Genomic DNA, 18,338 nt, shown 5'->3' on the forward strand with positions numbered 1-18,338 from the left:
GAGGTGCAGTCTGGTGTCAAGATCAAATCTCTGCTTCATGCCACTTGTTCACTTAATCTGTGTCCCCACTTTGTGCATGGGTAGCAGAGCAACTGCAGCTTTCAGATATTCTGTGTTGCCTTGTAGGTATTTTAGCTTTCGAGGAGCAGAGCAGCTGTTCTATCACCTATGAGAGTAACATTTTGTCACCAAGTAGTGATTGATGGAGCGATCATTTCCTGCATGGTTCTCAACAATTAGAAAAGGATCCTGAAGTTTTATTGGCCTCTTCTTTAGGTGGCAAGAATTGGCCAAAATAAAACCCAAGAAAAAACCATCATCAATTTCTGCAGAACCTCTTATTCATTTTGTCTTCTACAGCTATTTCAGGGTATTTCTTTATTTCAAATGTCAGTGAATTCATTGTGCAGTAAACAGTTGGTTCTTTGTGAAAGCTGCACGAGTTAGAAGATGCTCGTATACGAAAGCCATAAGCATAATACGAAGTGTGATGCTTTCTGGGCAGCTAGCTGAAAATGATGGGTGAAGTGGGATTTTGCTTGCATAGATCTCCTAATCCTCAGTACTTCAAGTTTTTGCTTTGTTTTCTTTGGCTTCAGAAGCAGCCGGTGTCTGGAGCTGAAGCCCTCTGTTGGTGCTCTGCTTAGCGTCCCCAGAAGACTTGCAAACTTAGCCAAGCTTTCAAGCTTGAAAGAGATGAGCTGCAAAGCTTGAATTGCAACTGGATGCTTCCAGTTCTGGGAGTCTGCAGTGACTGTGACCTTTTGAAATCTTGTTCAAACTGTTTTTGTTGCACTCAGACAGGAATGTTATGTTCTTTGTTCCACTTCCTAAGAGGCAAAGCTTTTTGTATAGGCTGCTTGCAGCTTTTATAGTTGGATATATACGGGTCAGGGGAGGAAGCAGGCAGAGGCTGTTAGATGTTTTCCAAGCTGCTTAAAAAGTCCTTCTGAATGCATGAAGGAGGTTTGAAGCTCCTAGTTGAATTTTGCAAATAACTTCTGTCTTGATTAGGAACAGAAATAACTGCCGGATTTGAACTGCTTCCAACTTCTGGGCGCCCAATTTGTGTCTGTTCAGCGTAGGGGACTCTGTTTAATTCTCAGCTTTTCTGAACTCTGGAAAGAAACATCCAACACCTCAAGTACGATTACTGAAATGCTCTTGTTTATCCAGCAGGATAAAACTACATTCAGGAATTACAAATAATGTAACAATTTGCACTGCCTGGCGAAACCATTTAAGCACCCTTCTCAAGGCCTGTGTGCATTCAGGTATGTGGATTCAGTCCTCACCAGGCTTTGTTGATTGGGTGGTTAATATTTTGGGATGAGCAGGTAGAATGGGAATGGTGCCATTTGCATTGTCGATGGAGTTAAATCACTAGGAAGAACCTTACACCTAAAAAGCCTCTTGCTTGAAACTGGGTTTGTCAGAATAGCCAAAACTTAGACTGCTGAAGCAGGAGAGCCTTGCATGTAGGAGTAACCAAAAATATCAGGAGAAGGCCCTGAGAACTGAACCTGTTCTTCAGTAATCATAGCATCATTAAGGCTGAAGAAGACCACTAAGATCCCCAAGTCCAACCCCAGTTCATCCCCACCATGCCCACTGACCACGTCCCTCAGTACCACATCTCCACAGTTCTTGAACGCCTCCAGGTACAGTGACTCCACCACCTCCCTGGGCAGCCTGTGCCAGTGTATTATCACTCTTTCAGAGAAGAAATTTTTCGTAATAACCCACCTAATCCTCCCCATCACCTCTCATATTTCTCCTGTTACCAGAAAATGCCAACTCCCATCTTGCTACAACCTCCTTTCAGGCAATTGCTGAGAGCAGTAATGTGTCCCCTGAGCCTCCTCTTCTCCAGTCTAAACAATCCCAGTTCCTCAGCTGGTGCCCATAACATCTGTGCACCAGACCCTTCATAGCTCCTGCCCTTCTCTGGACATGCTCCGGGGTCCTTCTTGTAGTGAGAAGCCCAAAACACATTACTTGAGGTACAGCTTCACCACACTGTTGAGTCCGTCTCTTCTTTTTTTCCCCCCTTGCCAACTGACATCATCAGTCAGGCACTGAGAAGCACTAAACGTGCATGGCATGGCTGCAGTGGATTCAGCTTTGGGTTCAAAGCCTACAGGGAAACAGGCTTTAAAACTGGCAGACCTTTTTTTGGCTGGTTGTGCCCATAGGCATGCAAATTCTCTGGGCACAAATGCAATTTGGAACCTGTACCCTGGGCAGTGTGTTTTCTGTTGTGCCTGGCTAAGGACTGACCGTGGGACTCCAGCTCAAACTGCCTCGACTCATGCTATTTGCTTTGGAAACTGAAGTTTCAATTGCATCTGATAACCGAGCTGATTGTTATGTTACACATTTAGCAGTCTTTTTTTTTTTTTTTAATAGCTCTTTCCTTAATTACTTCTGTAAATAATTTTAGAAGACTTTACATCAATTCTGGAGAAGCTGGCATATCAAATCCTGTGAGGCTGGCAGCAGGTGCTGTAAGTAATCACTCTTATAAATTAAGCAACATATTCCGAGGCAGTAGGTTAATTTCTAGGTAAACAGCCTGCATACAGATTATTAAAATCACCTGCATCGTGACCTAACAAGTTACCTAAGGCTGTGTGTAACTTGAATCACTGGATTTTCTCAATGAAGTTAAAGGGCATTTCATTTTTAGAGAAATCTGGGACTATGTGTGACTTCTAATAGTTGTAATAGTGCTGTGACTCTGAACCATTGAAGCTGATGGGCTCTGTGGTGTCTGTTAAATGACTTTCATTGACTCTACGGAACTCTTTTTAAAATGGTAAGCCTTTGTGTTGCTGTGCAGAGCCTGGCTTTGGAGCATTGCATCTCACTTTTGGGGTAGGAAAGTGCAGTTCTTACAAACCTACGCTGTCTTTAAAATGATTTTCTGCATAAAGGTCATGTAAAAGAGACAGAGGGAAGGGAGAATTTGTCATTAAGTGGAATCCCATGCAAAGTGGAGTAGAACAGAAATAATGCCATTCTTTCGTGGATTGAAATAAGGAAGTAACTTATGTGAATTGGAACTAAAAAACATGGATTTGTGGTAGACTGTGACTCATCCCTCCTCTGACTTACAGTTGGTACCTCCTATGTCTTGGATGCTCAGTCTAGTTAGCAACCTGCTAAATAGATTTGGAGCTGCTTTTCACAGCCGCCTTCTTTTTTTTTTTCTTTTTTTTCTTTTTTGCTGTGCTCAGTTGTCTCCAGAAAGAACTGCTCTCAGGATTGAAGTTTGTATTGGGATGCAGCCCTTTCATATGTGGGGAAAAAAATAAATCCAGATGACAAGCTTCTAAAAGTTGAGCTCAGTCTTTGACCAGTGTCGCAGAATGGTTGGTTTAAGGGGCTCCATCTTCCTGCTTTGTAGAGCTACTGATTTGTATGCTCTGAAGTCTTATAGAGGCACTGCTGAGATGCTTGTGCAGAGTTTCACCAACACAGTACCAATACTGATTAATAGGTTTTTACACTCTAAGATAAATTCTTTCAATTTTTGTTCCTAGGCGAAGGAACATCCTTTAAATAAAGAGTGGGACTTTGATTCCAAGTTATGTTTGTCAAGTAAAGGTGTGTTCTAACCCTGTGTTCAAGAAACTTTCTTTACTGGAAAAGGTGCTTACCTCCAACTTGTAGAACCTGGTCGGGTTCCATGCTGAATAATGCAAATAAGATGGATGAGTGTATTCATTTTTTCCATAGCTCAGCTTCTACTTTGAAACTTGAAAACTCATGTGATGCTATAAGCAAAAAGTCCTCTTCAAGACATGTTCCAGCACTGTGAGAACCGGGACCAAACTGTCTTCAAAAAATAATGGAAAAGGAAGTTGTTCCCACTGCTCACTCTGCAGAACTTCTGATTATGGATGAAGGTCTGAATGCACACTGATGCATTCTCATGGTCTGAGTGTATTCTCTGTGATGCTATGCAAGGCTTGGAAACCAAGAACTTGGTCAACCTCTTCAAAATGGGTCAGAATTTGACCTAATCTAAATATTGTGAGGCTAGGGGGCAGAAAAATCCTGTTTCCCAAATAATTCATTGCTGCATGAGTTGCAAAGATGGAAAGCATCAGGTAATGCAGTGATGAGATAACTAACTCAGCAAATATCTTGCAGGCAGCTGTCTGAATGGACTCTTGGAAGGGAAAGCAAAGAACTGAACATCCTCTGTTCCTCAGTATGTCACTGAAGAGCACTGCTTTGCATCCTTCCCACTTACGACTGACTTAAACTCAGCCTATCCAAATCTTTTTTTTTTTCCAGGCTACGTAAAGGATTTGTAATACTTTCTGTTATTCGAAGCAGAACTTGAAGGCAAAACAATCCTTTACCAGAGATATGAACACTGTGTTAAGGGGCTTGGATGCCTTAATAACACAAAATAGTAGTCTACTAGCCTGTCCTCAGGAATGAAACACATCAAGCAAATTGCTGTAACATTAGATTGAAACTTGGCAATTACATTTGTGAGGCAATTTGATTCTGCTCCCTTAAAATGCCTCTGGAGAACATCCCACTGTAGCCCTGGTCTGATTCCAAGCCTACTCTGCAGATGCCCTGAGCACGGCCGTGTTAAGCAGCCAGTTCTGATGGTATGGTCTGTGGAGTTGCTAAAAAGCCTTGAAACCTTGTTTGCATTCAGAGGGCTTTCCGTTTAGGAAAGAGAAACTGACACCATCCCAATTTTAAATTTGGAAGAGGAAGAAAAAGCAAAAGGCCTCAGAGAACCAGGCTTTTGTCTAGAGTGCAGAGCTAGCAGGTTTATTTATTGCTCTGGCTTTCCAGCCTGCCTTCTCATTTGAACTCTTTCTGACTGCTCTACTACTGCATCCCCTCATCGCATCTCTCCGTTAAAATAGAATCACTTCTAATTTTACAAGCTCAGGTCTCCCATAGGTGTTCTTGGTCACAATCGTGGACCCTCTCTTTGTCCTCTCACAGCCATCATCTGAAAAGCTTTCAGCTGCTTTTGTCTTAAAAATTACTTCTGAAGTTAAGGGTCCATTTTTTTTTTATTGCCATATAAATTGTGCATGATAATTACAGGATAACAGCTGTGTAACTGAGAGACTGCTGCCATTTCAGATGACAAAAGCCTGCCCAAGCAGCAGCAGTCCAGCTTCTTTCACACAAATTCCAGGGGCAGTGATGATGAATTTCCTGGGCTTTCTGCTTGGTGGTGACAGTGGTATCTGTGTGGCTGCAGTATATTATGCTGTAAGTAATAGTTTAATGGGCTTGTATGCAATAAATTGCTATTTTCTGTTGGCGTGTGGTTTTCAACAGTATGTCAGAGAATTACTTAAGTCTTTTAATTATATTGTTCAGAGGCAATATTTTAAAAATGGGATCATGATATGAAGGATTTGTGAAGAGGAGGGCCTAAAGGCTTTTATCTACTGCAGATATTTCCTAGCTAGAGTATATAAGTCATGAATATGACAAATATGTTTTTTCTTTTTTTTTTTTGTTGTTGTTCTGTTTTTGTTTTTGTTTTTTTCCCAAGGTAAAATGCATGCATGTCAACTATTCTATGGAAGTCTTTCTGTCATTTGATAAGCTTTTAAGCTTTTTAAGTTTGAACCCATCTTGTCTTTTTGGCAGTACATGTGCTCATAATTGGACTCTTGTCCCAAAGTGAGTTATATTTAGACACCTGAAAGATCCACTGTCAAACTTTCCCTTGGCTGTCTTTTAAAATTGTTGTGGATTTTTTTTTGTGTGTGTGTGTTTTTGTTTGTTCTGTTGGTCCTCGTGTCAGGGAGCTGCTGTGACAGCTTGAGTCTGTACCCAATGCTTACATGTGATGTCCCATTAGGAGCTGCAATACCATATGAAGCTCTTGGTTTGTGGAGTACAGGAACTGGCTGTTGCTTGGCTCCCTGCAAGAAACAGGTCAGGTTGGGTTGCACGAAGCTGATGAAACATTTCCTTGAGGGAAACATTCAACTTGGGCATATGGTTAACAAATACTGCCTAGATAAGAGTGCAGAATCAGAGAATCAGAATGGTTTGAGTTGGAAAGGACCTTTAAAGGCCATCTGGTGCAAATCTGCTGCAGTGAACAGAAACAACCACGGCTCCATCAGGTGCTCAGAGCCCATCCAGCCTGACCTTGAGTGTCCCCAGGGATGGGGCACCACCACCTCTCTGGACAACCTGTGCCAGTGCCTCACCACCGTTATTGTAAAAATCCTTTTCTTTATGTCCTTATATCCAGCTTAAATCTCCCCCCTTTTATTCAGTGATTGTTTGATGATGTCATGGATGAAAATGCACTGTGGGGTTTTTGCTTTTAAAAACCTGGTTTGTTTGGCATTCAAGCAGCCTTTGGAGCTGTGGTTTTTGATTGTGTGCTTTTAAAATCAACACGATAAAAATCCTGCTATTAGAGAATTGCCACAGTATGTGTGTATGTATGCATGTACTGGCTGAACTAAGTTGTTACAAAATACACCCTTGGAAAGCTCATCTCGGATGCTGTCCTTCACATTTTGCCAGTTTTCAGAAGCTGTCAGGTAGTACTGTGTGGGAAGTGTTACAGGGCAAGATGGGATGAATCCTGAAATCCTAATTTGGGCCAAACACCCACTGGTTTCAGTGGGTGGCTTGCTGGCACCGAGGCCAAGTACCCCTTTAGCTATCACAGATGACCTTTCATCTCTTTTAAGTTGCTGAGACTGAGCATTGCTGCCCATATCTTCTATTACAGATCAAGCTGCAGGATTACAACCCTTAATTTCATCCATGCAGGTGGGTTTGTGATCCAGAAGTTGGTTAAATGAAAATATTTCCCGTAACTGTTCTTTAGATTCTCAGTAATGCTGGGGAAATGCCAGCAATAGAAATTAGCTGGGGATGTAGAGCGCTGCATAAAGAGGACTTCCATTCTATTGGGAAAACTCTGATGTTCTAAATTCTACTTTTTGTAAATGGAGAAAATATAACCACTTTCACTTTAAAATAGAAGCTACAAATTCTCTCAGAATATCAACACAACCTTATTGAAGTAATTATTGTTCTGATAATTGATGTTATTTATGTGTTTAAGGAAAATGTTTCAATGAAATGCCTGCTAATTTTCCCAGGCTGTTTCTTTCCAGCTTGAGATTTGGAGTTGCTTATATTTTAGACGTAGGTACCTGAGGCTCCTGACTGGCACCACGCAGTTGAGATCATACAATCTTTTGGTTTTTTCTGTCCACGCAAGAAAGAGGAAAATGTTGTGCTTGTGTTGGTGGCATCCCAAAAAACAAAACAATATCCCAACTCTTATTAAAATAATTGCATGCAGGTCTTTTTTTTTTTTTTTAAACCAAGTACGTGTTTCTTATGGTAACTGCAGTTGCAGAAATACCTGGAAGGCATTTTTTCATGCTGTTTTCTTTCCATACCTGACTTTCTTCTAAAGAGTTGATTGAGGAAGGCACAGCAAGTGAATAGCACTGTCCCTTTCCCACCCCCCACCCCCCTTCTTGTGCCTCCATAATCACAAACTAGGTCAGTGCAAGAACTGGGACGAGAGCTTGCATCTCCCAAGTACCAGGACTGTACTGCAGACATTAAATTCAAAATGAGGGGGTTGTAGTGCTGAGCCCAACTCCTTCATTTACTTTTCTGCACAAGGTTGTGACTTTACCTCCTTTTTTAATCTCCATCACTAAATTGAGGCCTTGAATACTGTAGACTGACTGAAAATCTACTTGCTTTAGATAAGCTCAAATGGTTTTGGGTGGTGCCCCTCTCCATTAAAAGCTTCCTGCCGCTTTTTGTGGCTGGTAACTGCAGACTTAGTGAGGTTGGCAGAGATGTCTGGAGGTCACCTTGTGCAACCACTGGCTCAGAGCTGCTCGGGCAGTGTGTTCTGGGGCATGTCCTGATGGGCTTTGAGCGGTGTCCAGGATGGCAGCTCTACAGTCTTCCTGGGCAATCTGTTCTAGGATTTGACTCCCTATGTTAAAAAGGGGTTAATTAAAAATAAATAAATAAATAAAATTTAATTATTTTTTCTTTTTGTTATAATGTTTATTGGAATTTCCTGTGTTTCAGTTTATGCCCATTGCCTCTTGACCTTGTTGTTATATACCACTGAGAAGAGTCTGGCTCCAACTCTACACCATATATCAGGTATTTACACATATTGATGAAACCCTCTGAGCTTTCCGTTCTGCAGGCTGAGCAGTCCCAGCTCTTAGCCTCTCCTTATATGAGAGGTGTTCCAGTCCTCTAATCAGGTTGAGTATTTCCACTCAGAAAGAGTGGTAATGCATTGGCACAGGCTGCCCAGGGAGGTGATGGAGTCACCACCCCAGGAGGTGTTCAGGAACAGTGGAGATGTGGTGCTGAGGGACACGGTCAGTGGGCATAGTGAGGGAGGACTGGGATTGGATGATCTTAGTCTTTATGATCCTGTGATTATGTGGACGTCCTTTTACGAGACTCCAGTGTCTCCATGTCTCTCTTGCTCTGGGGAGGTGTGCACTTGACCCAGTACTCCAGATTTAATTAACTAAAACTGAGCTGAGGGTAAAGATCCCTTTCCCTCAACCAGCAGGCAGTGCTTTTCCCTATACATCCAACAAGCAACTGAAACTTCATTGCCACCACGATGCATTGGTGGCTCGTGCCCAATGAAGCACCAACCAGGGCTCCCTAGTCTCTCTGCCCAGCTTTTTTGCAGGTAGGCTCCCAACCTATACTGGTGCCTGGCATTATTTCTCCCCAGGGGCAGAACTTTTGCATTTGCATTTTGTTGAACCTTCTCTTGGCTCCCTTCTCCAGCCTGCCCACATCCCTCTGAGTGGCAGCACACCCGTCCGCTCTGTCAAACACCCAGCCAGATTCTGAATGGTCTGCAAACTTGCTGAGAGTGCACTCTGTACCTTCACCCATAATCTTTCCATTATGAAGAATCCAGAGCCCTTTGTGGAGTGCTTAATGAATCGAGTCTCTCAGCAGTCCTTGAAGTTGCTGTTCACTAGGGAAAATCAGTCAGAGATGAGGTAACTTCCCTTAGAATGAAACAGCATCAAATTGTGCACTGTATAGAGAGGGACTTGATTGTTGATGTTGGACACTTAAATTCCTTGAAGCTCTGATACTTGCTTCAATACCAACTTGTTCCCCATGCTGACACTAACAACCTGTTCTGCGACATTGCTAGTTGGCCAAAAGCTGAACAAGGAGTGCTTTCTAGGGAAGGAAATCTGTGAGGTGGATGGGTAAAATGCAGTAGAAGAATGAGAGAAAAATCCTACTGGAATTTGCTAGTATTGCAGTGATTTTTTTTCCCCCTAAACTGTGCCCCAGAGGAAATAGGGGCATCAACTGAAATTGCTTAATGCTTTATTTATAACCCCCCTCCCCCCAAACCTACACCCTAGGCATAGTCTCAACCTCTGGGCTAACAGATGGTGTGGGGAGGAAGGAGGGAGGGAGAACAATTTGCATCTAAATAGCTGAAATAAAAAAAGGGTCGTGTCCCACAGACCAGCCCCACTCACCTGCTGTTTAAATCCCCCTGAGAAACAGGCAGACACGCTCAGTTTTTCAACGTCTGTGTCAGCTGTACTGAATCTCTGAGGTGTTCTGTCCTAGAAAGGCTGCAAGCATGTGTTGTTGTTCTGGCTTGACTGTGTTTGGCCCCAAAAATCCGAACCTGCAAGGATTTGCTTCTTTGAAGCTGGCTGACAGCTGTTTCACTTTTGTTCAACCTTCCCAGCAGGACAACTGCTGTTGGCTATCAAAATTAGTGCTGTGCAAACATTAATTTTATAGGAAGTTTAGGAACAGTATTACTTCCTCCCTCAGCTTCGTACTCATATGAGCACCTTTGAAGACTGGTTTGTATGGTCTTGCTATCTGGTCCTTTTGCCTTATGCAGTGAGATCTGGTGCTGCAGCTGTGCCTGCGGGTGAAATGGGGTCTGGCCCCAGTGACCAAGCTCCAAGCTCAGTACAGTGGTGACCCTTCAGGACTGGATCACTGGGGCTGAGGCCAATGGGATGATCTTCAACAAGAGCATGTGCTGGGTCCTGCACTTTGGTTGCAACAACTCCATGTAGCACTATGGGCCTGGGGCAGAGTGGCTGAAAGCTGGATGGAGAAAGAGGATGTGGGGTTGCTGGCTGATGCTCAGCTGAACATGAGCCAGCAGTGTGGCCAGGTGGCCAAGAAGGCTGATGGCATCCTGCCTTGAATCAGAAATAGTGTGACTAGCATGAGTAAGGGAGCTGATGTCCCTCCGTACTTTCAGCTCTGGTGAGGCTGCATCTCAAGTAATGTTTTAATTTTGGGCCCCTCACTACAAGAAAGATGTTGATGCCCTGGAATTTGTCCAGAGAAGGGCAGTTAAACTATGGGGAGCAGCTTAAGGAACTGGGATCGTTTAGTCTGGAGGAGAGGAGGCTCAGGGGAGACCTTATTGCCCTCTACAACTTCATGAAAGAATCTTGTAGCAAGGTGGGGGTAGGCCTTTTCTCCCAGGTAACAGCAGTAGGGCAATAGGGAATGGCCTTAAGTTGTGCCAGGAGAGGTTCAAGTTGGATATGTGGAGAAACTTCTCTGAAAGAGTGGCAACGCATTGGCACAGGCTGCCCAGGGAGGTGGTGGAGTCACCAACCCTGGAGGCATTCAAGAACCGTGGAGATGTGGCACTAAGGAACATGGTCAGTGAGCATGGTGGGGATGAATTGGGGTTGGACTTGATGATTTTAGAGGTCTTTTTCAACCTTAATGATTCTTTGATTCTGAAAATAAATACTGTGAAGATATTGCAGGTGGTTAATGGATGTTACTAATTTTGTCTCTCGGCATCTCTTCTCTATCTCTTCAGACCTACTGAGACATACTCAATAGGCCTGAAGCATTTGGAGTTTACTTTGACAATCCTAAGGGCTTAGCATGATAAAGAGCAGCGAAGGAGATGGCTGGGGACATCCCAATGTCTTCTGTGTGGTGACATTGGTGGAAAAATGCTTCTGCAGAGAGCTATTTCAGTTTATGGACTTGGAAGACCTTGAATCTTTAGCACAAGCCTGTAGAGAAGCATGAAGGGACACTGTGAGGTTAAACTCATTTGGGTTATGTAGCCCTTCTTCCTGCAGAAGTGTCTTGAAAGAAGGAATGTGCTTAAGAGGTGTGGCTTGATTTTCTTTTCTCTTTTAAACCATAAGTGCATTTCCATACAGTGAATGGTTGTAGTTGAACAACCCATACGCATGAGGCAAATGTGGATTTGAGCAACAACCATATTTACATGCCTCAAAGGGTCGGTTGATTTTTACTTTTATTTTTAATTAGCATGGACTCCAATTAGAAGAAATGAGATCAGATGTATGTATACATACAGAAGTAACTAGGCAATGCATGATACAATATTATATGAACTCAGCGCTCTCTATAAAGCTTTATAGTTTTTTTTACAGCTTTTGTTTTTTTAGTAGCTGGTATCGCCTGAGGTTAGATGCTCTATAAATTGTCACATGATGCACAGTCACTCTCTGGGAATGAACACAATGGGTGAGTTACTTGGGTGGTGCAAGTTACATGTGTATGCACTTATGTATGGCTGCAAGTGTGTGTATATATAAGCCCTATGTATATATGTGTTGTATTTAACATGCTGTGCTGTTCTACACTGTGCTGTATGATGTGCTCCTGCAGCACTGTTTCTCTTCTGCTGTTTCTACTGAAGCCCAGCTCAGTGCCCCATGCAGGTAACTGGCTCTGGCAGCTCTGCTGCCTCGTGCTGCTGTCTCTGCTGTATAAAATGTTTGTTATGCAGCAGGATCCCGCAGAGCATCTGAGAGCAAATCCAGAAATGAAAAATGGGAGAGCAACTTGTACAGAAAGGACTATTCCGATGTTTTGTGGTGCTTTTTCTGGGTACAGACCTAAAAGCTTCAAATTAAGAAGTGCTGGATTGGAGCCACGCCTAAAGCAATCTTCAGGATAATAGGATTATTTGACTGATTTTTAATTAAAGTAGAATTCTAACTAGATTATTCTTAGCACGCATTCAGCTCGGGTTTGTTGTTATTAGTCTAATTGCCTCCTAAATTAGACACACCAATATTCTAATTCACCCTCCCTCTGAGGACACTGGCATTAAAGTGAGAGAGTAAAATGCTATGTAAATGATATACAGGCTGTGTGCAAGGTAGGAAACTGTCTCGAAAAAACATTAGCCAGAATTTAAGTCTTATCTTTATGTAGGGTATCTTGCCAGAGCATGATAAATTGATATATTTTTTTCTGTATTATCTATTTCTCTGTCCTGACAGGACTTTTAAAATGCTTAGAAATGTAGAGTGAGAAAAATGCCAATGATTGCAGCCTTTGAGGAAGGAGCAGTTAATGGATCTCCAAGGAAATACCCGGAATACAGCTGCTCTGTGGGGGAGAGGAGGTCAGTAGCAGCTGAGCAGGGGCTGGAGGCAGCTCACCATCTCAGATTTGAGATATATGCTGGCTGCTGATAACGTGGGATGTTAAAATGACAGAATTGGGGTTGATTTGCTCAGAGGTTTTTTTTTTTTTTTTTTTTTTTTTGGAGTTCCTTACTGAGTTCCACAGTCTGAGCTTTGACCACTTCCATTTGAGATACTTTGGTTCAGCTTTAATCAGAACCAAGGCTTTCAGATTTTGCAGATTTTAATTGTACTAAGGATCAGGACCCTTGGGGAGGTTTCACATATGGAGATGTAAATGCAAGCTCTGTTCAAAGTTTAAAGCATATGCATTTAACTGAAATACAACTTCTATATTTAAATCTAGCAGGGATCTGATGGAACAGCAGACCACAGATTTGGATGCCTGATTTATAATGTTTTAATAGAGCAACAGAGACTTTGAGATTGTGGTTGGAGTATTTAGAGAGGAGGAACAGCCTGAAGTGACTGCTGTTAAAAATTAAAGCAGCCAAATGTGCATTGCTTGGGAAGTTGTGATCAGCACCTGTAAATACAGCAGTACAAAAATAACCTGGTATGGAGGAAAACTCAGCTTGAAGGAAATCACTGGAGGAAAGACTGGAAGCAGCTGCCTTGTACTTGCAAAGGAGGGAATCTACTTAAGCCGTTGGGTCGTGTTCACTTCTGGGTTGAGTCCTGGGATCTTCTTTCCCACAGCCAGCGAATTTCACTTTGCAGCATCTCTCTGTAAGCACAGGAATGGTATGAGTGGGTACCTCAGCAAAGAGGGAGGCAGGATGTAAATGCCATGAGGTGAAGGGAGCAAAATTAATTGGGGAAATGCAAGCCTATTCATTCCTCCTAGATCTGCTCGGGGACTGAGATTTCTTGTGTAAAGGCAGTGGGTGAGCTTACAGTTTGCTAACTAAAGAATTTATAATACCTCTTTTTGCACCCTCTTGCATTGAATTTATAATAGGAGGGATAGGGAACCTGGGCAGGTAACCTGGGGTTGATGCTGAAATGAGAGTTCTTTTGAATGATTCTGAGGAAGCTTTAGGGCTCTGGGTAGGTGGCAGGAGCCTTTGTGAACGCATGCTGGTGGTGTACATCCTTGAATCTTCCTTACTGGAATTAAAAGTCTGGTGATTGTCAAACTGCATTTAGGTCTGCTGCATGCTGTGCTCTCATAGGGATGCTCGTTTACATGCTGATTACCTTATGAGATAGCAGCAGTGGGACTTCAGCAAGGTGATTTGCAGGTGCTGAGAAGGCAGCTACAAGCTTCTTGGCAGCATGTTAGTGACTGTATTCTAAAATGATTTTTAGCATTTTAAGAACAGGGAGGAAATGGAAGTAATCTGACCAAGCAGTCTTGATATAAATAAAACATGTGTACTGGTAGTCTATCCATCAGTCAATCTGAATTCTGCTGAATTTCCAGGTTATATTGGTACTAATTTTATGATGTAGATACCTGTCCATTGGGAAATGGATCAAAGGAAGGCAGTTGCTTGCTGAAGATGCTTTCAGGACTGGGTTCAGGAGCTTTGTTGGCCATATACACAGACTTGTAACACTGGAGTAGGTTTTGTGCCTGCGGTTGATGTTGTCATTCATGAGAGAGAATGAGGTTTGAATATAGAATCATAGAATCAATAAGGTTGGAAAAGAGTAAGATCAGCTAGTCCAACCATCAACCCATCACCTCCACTAGCAGAGAAGATCCACCTAAAGCTGCTTAAGTAACTGCAGCCTGAAAACAGGATAGGAAGATTCATGCCCCAGAAAGAAGCTGTTATAGAATCACAGACTGGCTTGAGTTGAAGGGACATCAAAGATCATTTAGTTCCATTTCCCCTTCTGGTCACTTTATTGAGTTCTACTCCCTATAGTTATATGGTGCCTTAAAAAGGGTCTGCTACTGTATTAAGTGATGTCCTTACATTTCCTTTTATTCAGCGAAGTAAAAATACTTCAGTTGGCTCATGGCTTTATTTAACTGAGTGCTAATGTGCCTTCTGCCATAATATATTGTAGAAACAGCAGATCCTTTCACCAGATCTATAGAGCTTTCTGTTCTCTACCTACATACAGTAAGTACAGTTGGGATCTGAGGAAATGATGTGATAGAAGGCCTGATGGTATTTCCTAAAACAAACTGCTGCTCATTAAATTAAATGATGATGATGATTCTTAATGGACTACTGAATGCTGTGCAGTCCATTTGATGGAAGTAAGGAAGTCTAGGAGTATGAGACCTTGGTACAGTGTACTTGCTATGCTTTTGTATGTAGTAGGATTACAAACTGCCTGCAATAGCAAGTTTGGACAAACGGTATATCATAAGCACAGCTGATGCTTTAAAGTCATAGAATCATTAAGGTTGGAGAGACCACTAAGACCATCAAGTCCAATCCCAGCCCATCCTCACCGTGCCCCCCAACCACGTCCCTCGTGGCCCGTGTGCCACATCTCCATGGTTCTTGAATACCTCCAAGGTCAGCAAATCCACCACCTCGCTGGGCAGCCTGTGCCAAAGCATTACCAATATTTCTGAGAAGAATTTATTTCCTAAATTAGGAAAATTAGGAACTTAGGTGGAAACTGTAAGCTACCTTAGACTTTTCTACTCTTTTAAATGAGCTGTGTTGCAAACTTGAACCAAATTTATGTCCAGTTGTTGAATTGTTGGTCTTTACTGATGCCAAATTAGGCCTTTCATTTATGGGTCTTTCAGCTTATTTTCCTTGTCTCTAAAATCAGTTTGTGAACAAAACGCAGTCGCTCAACGCAGAAGTCATTTTATCTTGGGAAAAGTATTCATTCTTCCTCTTTCTCTTTGAAGATGAAGCAGAACTTGAAAGGAGCAATGTGAAACCATTCTGTGATTTCATGTAATTGAAAACCACTGCCAGTGTGACAATCCTGGCTAGTAATTAAGGGAATGTGACAGCTTTGCCAGTCTGTTACATAAATACCACTGAGCACAGAGCTTCCTACTGTCATTAGCTGCAGTGAAGACAATGGGGCTACACAGAGCAGAGAGCTCCCCTCTGATGATAAATGTTTGCATTTCTAATTAGCACTGAACTGTTGTGGCATTTTTTCCTCAGTCTAATTGGAGCTCTTGGATGGCTTCACCAGCTAGCTATGCTGGTGGTGTTTTCTTGCTCTGCAGTTTCCCAGTGAGAAAGGAATTGGATGCGTTGCACTGTTAGAACATTGGATTCCTTTTTGCAGGTCTCTGCCTGGGTTTCTCTTCTCAGAAGAGTTCATCTTTTCTGGGTCCATGAATATTTTCTGTAGTTTGCATACTGTGGCTTTTTGCTGATTGTGGTGCCCTCTGTGCTCATGGGATACTTCTGACCCGACCTGACCATGTTATAGTTTTTCTCACTTATTTCACACCTCTACCCCTGTTGCTGAATAGCAAATGTCAAATCTCTACATGTAACAAGACGTCTGCATACGTGCTGTGATTTTGCAAATATGTGTATGTGTTCAGAACCCAAATGAGACGTTCAGGATCAATAGAGCTATTTACATTTTGAAATCTGCTTTCAGCTCCTTCGGGCAGGTACTTATTAGAAATTTTTATAGATCAGTGGAGTTGTATATTTTTGTGATTTACAGCCAATGTCTGTCTAACGCTAGAGAAATCCTATTGAGCAAGCCTGCTCAGCTCCAGTTATCAGAATAGTCCTTTACAACCAGATTGCTGATCTTGTAGAAGAGCATCTGTCATCCACTACAGCTCCCTGCATCTCCCAGAGAGGATGTTGCAGTGAGGCAGGGGTTTGCATCTTCTCCCAGGTAACAGAGATAGGAGGAGAGGGGAGGGCCTCAAGTTGTGCAAGGGGGTGTTCAAGTTGGTTATAAGGAGCTCTTTCTTGGAAAGAGCAGTGATTCATTGGCACAGGCTGCACAGGGAGATGGTGGAGTCACTGTCCCTGGAGGCATTCAAATACAGTGAAGATGTGGAACTGAGAGATATGGTCAGTGGGCACGGTGGGATGGGTTGGGGTTGGATTTGAGAATCCTAGCAGTCTTAATGATTCTATGATTTAGCTTAAAAGCAGCCTTTCCAATTTGGCTAGAGGTGAAGAAAAGGGAAATTCCATTTCAGCTACATTTTAGGTGGGAAGGTACTGTACACTTCCACATTAGGGGGTAATGGGGCTCACTTCTGAGCCCTGTGCTCTGGGTTCATCTTCCGGATTGAAAACTTTTGAACAGAAAAAAAAGAAAGATTTGTGATTTGCTTGCTTTCAGTGCTGTGCTGCTAACATGCAGTTTGGACTCAGAGCCAAGTAACTTATGTGGGAAGCAGTGGCGGTGCGTTTAGCTGCGTGTTTTAATATATTTTCTTTATGATGCATCTAGTCATTTCCTCCGGAACACAGATTTCCTCCAGGAAACCTGCTTACATGGGCTTTTGGTATACTTTAATAGAAAAGGTCTTTATTTTCCCCACCGTGCTTAGCAAGCTCTGACTCCACTTGCTACTTTGACTTTCGGCTGTGCTGTGAGCTCAGGTTGAATTGGAGCCAAGGAAAAGGCTGGGAAAAAGAGCCTGCACCGACATCTGCCCCAACAACATCACTTGTTCAGGCATGTAGCTGGGGAGGGGAGGCACATTTCTGAGGTGAGGAAATAATAAGGATGATATGTGGGCTGAGAACTCCTTAAAAAAGTGATACTCTTGGTTCCTTCTGTCTCAACTTGGATGTTTTTTGCTTTTATTTTTTAAATATGGATGCAGTTTATTTCTCTTGGGGTTTTTTTTTTTTTTAGGAGGAAGTTCTTTACTCAGAGGGTGCTGAGGTCCTGGCACTGCTGCCCAGGGAAGTTGTGGGTGCCCCAACCCTTTTGGTGTAAGCTGCACCTTGGTTATTTAAAATGAGAAGGAGCTTCCTTAGCTTGAGTGAAAGGAGAACTCTGCTCTGTTGCTAGGAATCGAGCAGTTATAATTAGTCTGTTCTTCCTTAGAAGCATATCTGTGTGGTATGGTGAGTTGGCATCTATGTCTGCCCAGGAAGAAATTTTGCAGTTCTCCCACCAAGAAGCAGCGCTCAAAGTGGATCAGGTTCTTCTGCAAAACACAGGCTGGGGAATCCCACCAGCAGTGCTTTTATTTAGCCCAAATGAATGGGCTTGCCTTAAAGAGTACCTTTTAAAAAGACCCTCCTGTCTTTTGCCTTTTTAAAATTCCAAGCCTCCAGCATTCCTGTTGAGGTGTAACTGGTCAATTATCCTTTATGTCTGGCACTGTGGAAATGGTGCTGGCAGAGCATCAAGGCTGCAACCGGTAGCTGGCCCTCAGCCATGAGAGTCTGTTCCCCAGCCTCTCCTCATCCCACCCTCTCTCACTGCAGCAGTGGATACACTCCCCTTTAAATGTATAAATTTCTTCTAGTGATTTAATAATTGCTTTGTTTAACATAATGATTTCATCTGTGTCTTTAGGTGCTGGCAGCAACTGCAGGGCTCTTAACAGGTGACTTTTTGAAACAGATGAGTAAACAAGGTAGTCTTGTAGTTGTTCATTAGAATTTCACAAAAAAAAAGCTGTTTTTCTCCTTACGTGGGAATAATTCACTGGTAAAGGTTGGCTCTGGACCAATGCATCATTGCCCTTGACTTTTTTGTTCAATTGGTGCTCTTGCAGAACACTGAGATATGCAGCATAACTGGCTGGGGAGCCAGCTAGATGCTACACTTACTGTATTTTGTTTTAATTCATCTAAATGTGACCATCAGCTTGTCCTGCCCTAGGACATGAGTATTGCTACTGCCCTGCTTTGTGATGGCATGTCCTAGATCCCATCCGCTGTCTGGTGACAGACATGGACACATGTCCTACCTCCATTCCAGGTGGAA

General features: G+C 42.7%; 1 protein-coding gene across 4 annotated transcripts in view; it reads left to right on the forward strand.

Annotated features, from left to right (window-relative positions):
* The window catches only part of PAK1 (p21 (RAC1) activated kinase 1), a 70,601-nt gene that overhangs the window by 15,308 nt on the left and 36,955 nt on the right, over positions 1-18,338 (forward strand). The window contains exon 2 of one of the 4 annotated variants that reach the window (XM_085216482.1): positions 8,092-8,169. The exons of 1 other annotated variant lie outside the window; for it this stretch is intronic. The gene's annotated coding sequence lies outside the window, so the exon portion shown is untranslated. Of the gene's footprint in view, positions 1-2,484; positions 2,508-8,091; positions 8,170-12,339; positions 12,452-18,338 lie in introns of those variants that run through there. 2 more of the 4 variants (XM_085216485.1, XM_085216484.1) reach the window with 2 other exon arrangements.

This window comes from Meleagris gallopavo, chromosome 1, assembly GCF_905368555.1.
Source record: "Meleagris gallopavo chromosome 1, MGAL_WU_HG_1.1, whole genome shotgun sequence".
Lineage (NCBI taxonomy): Eukaryota > Metazoa > Chordata > Aves > Galliformes > Phasianidae > Meleagris > Meleagris gallopavo.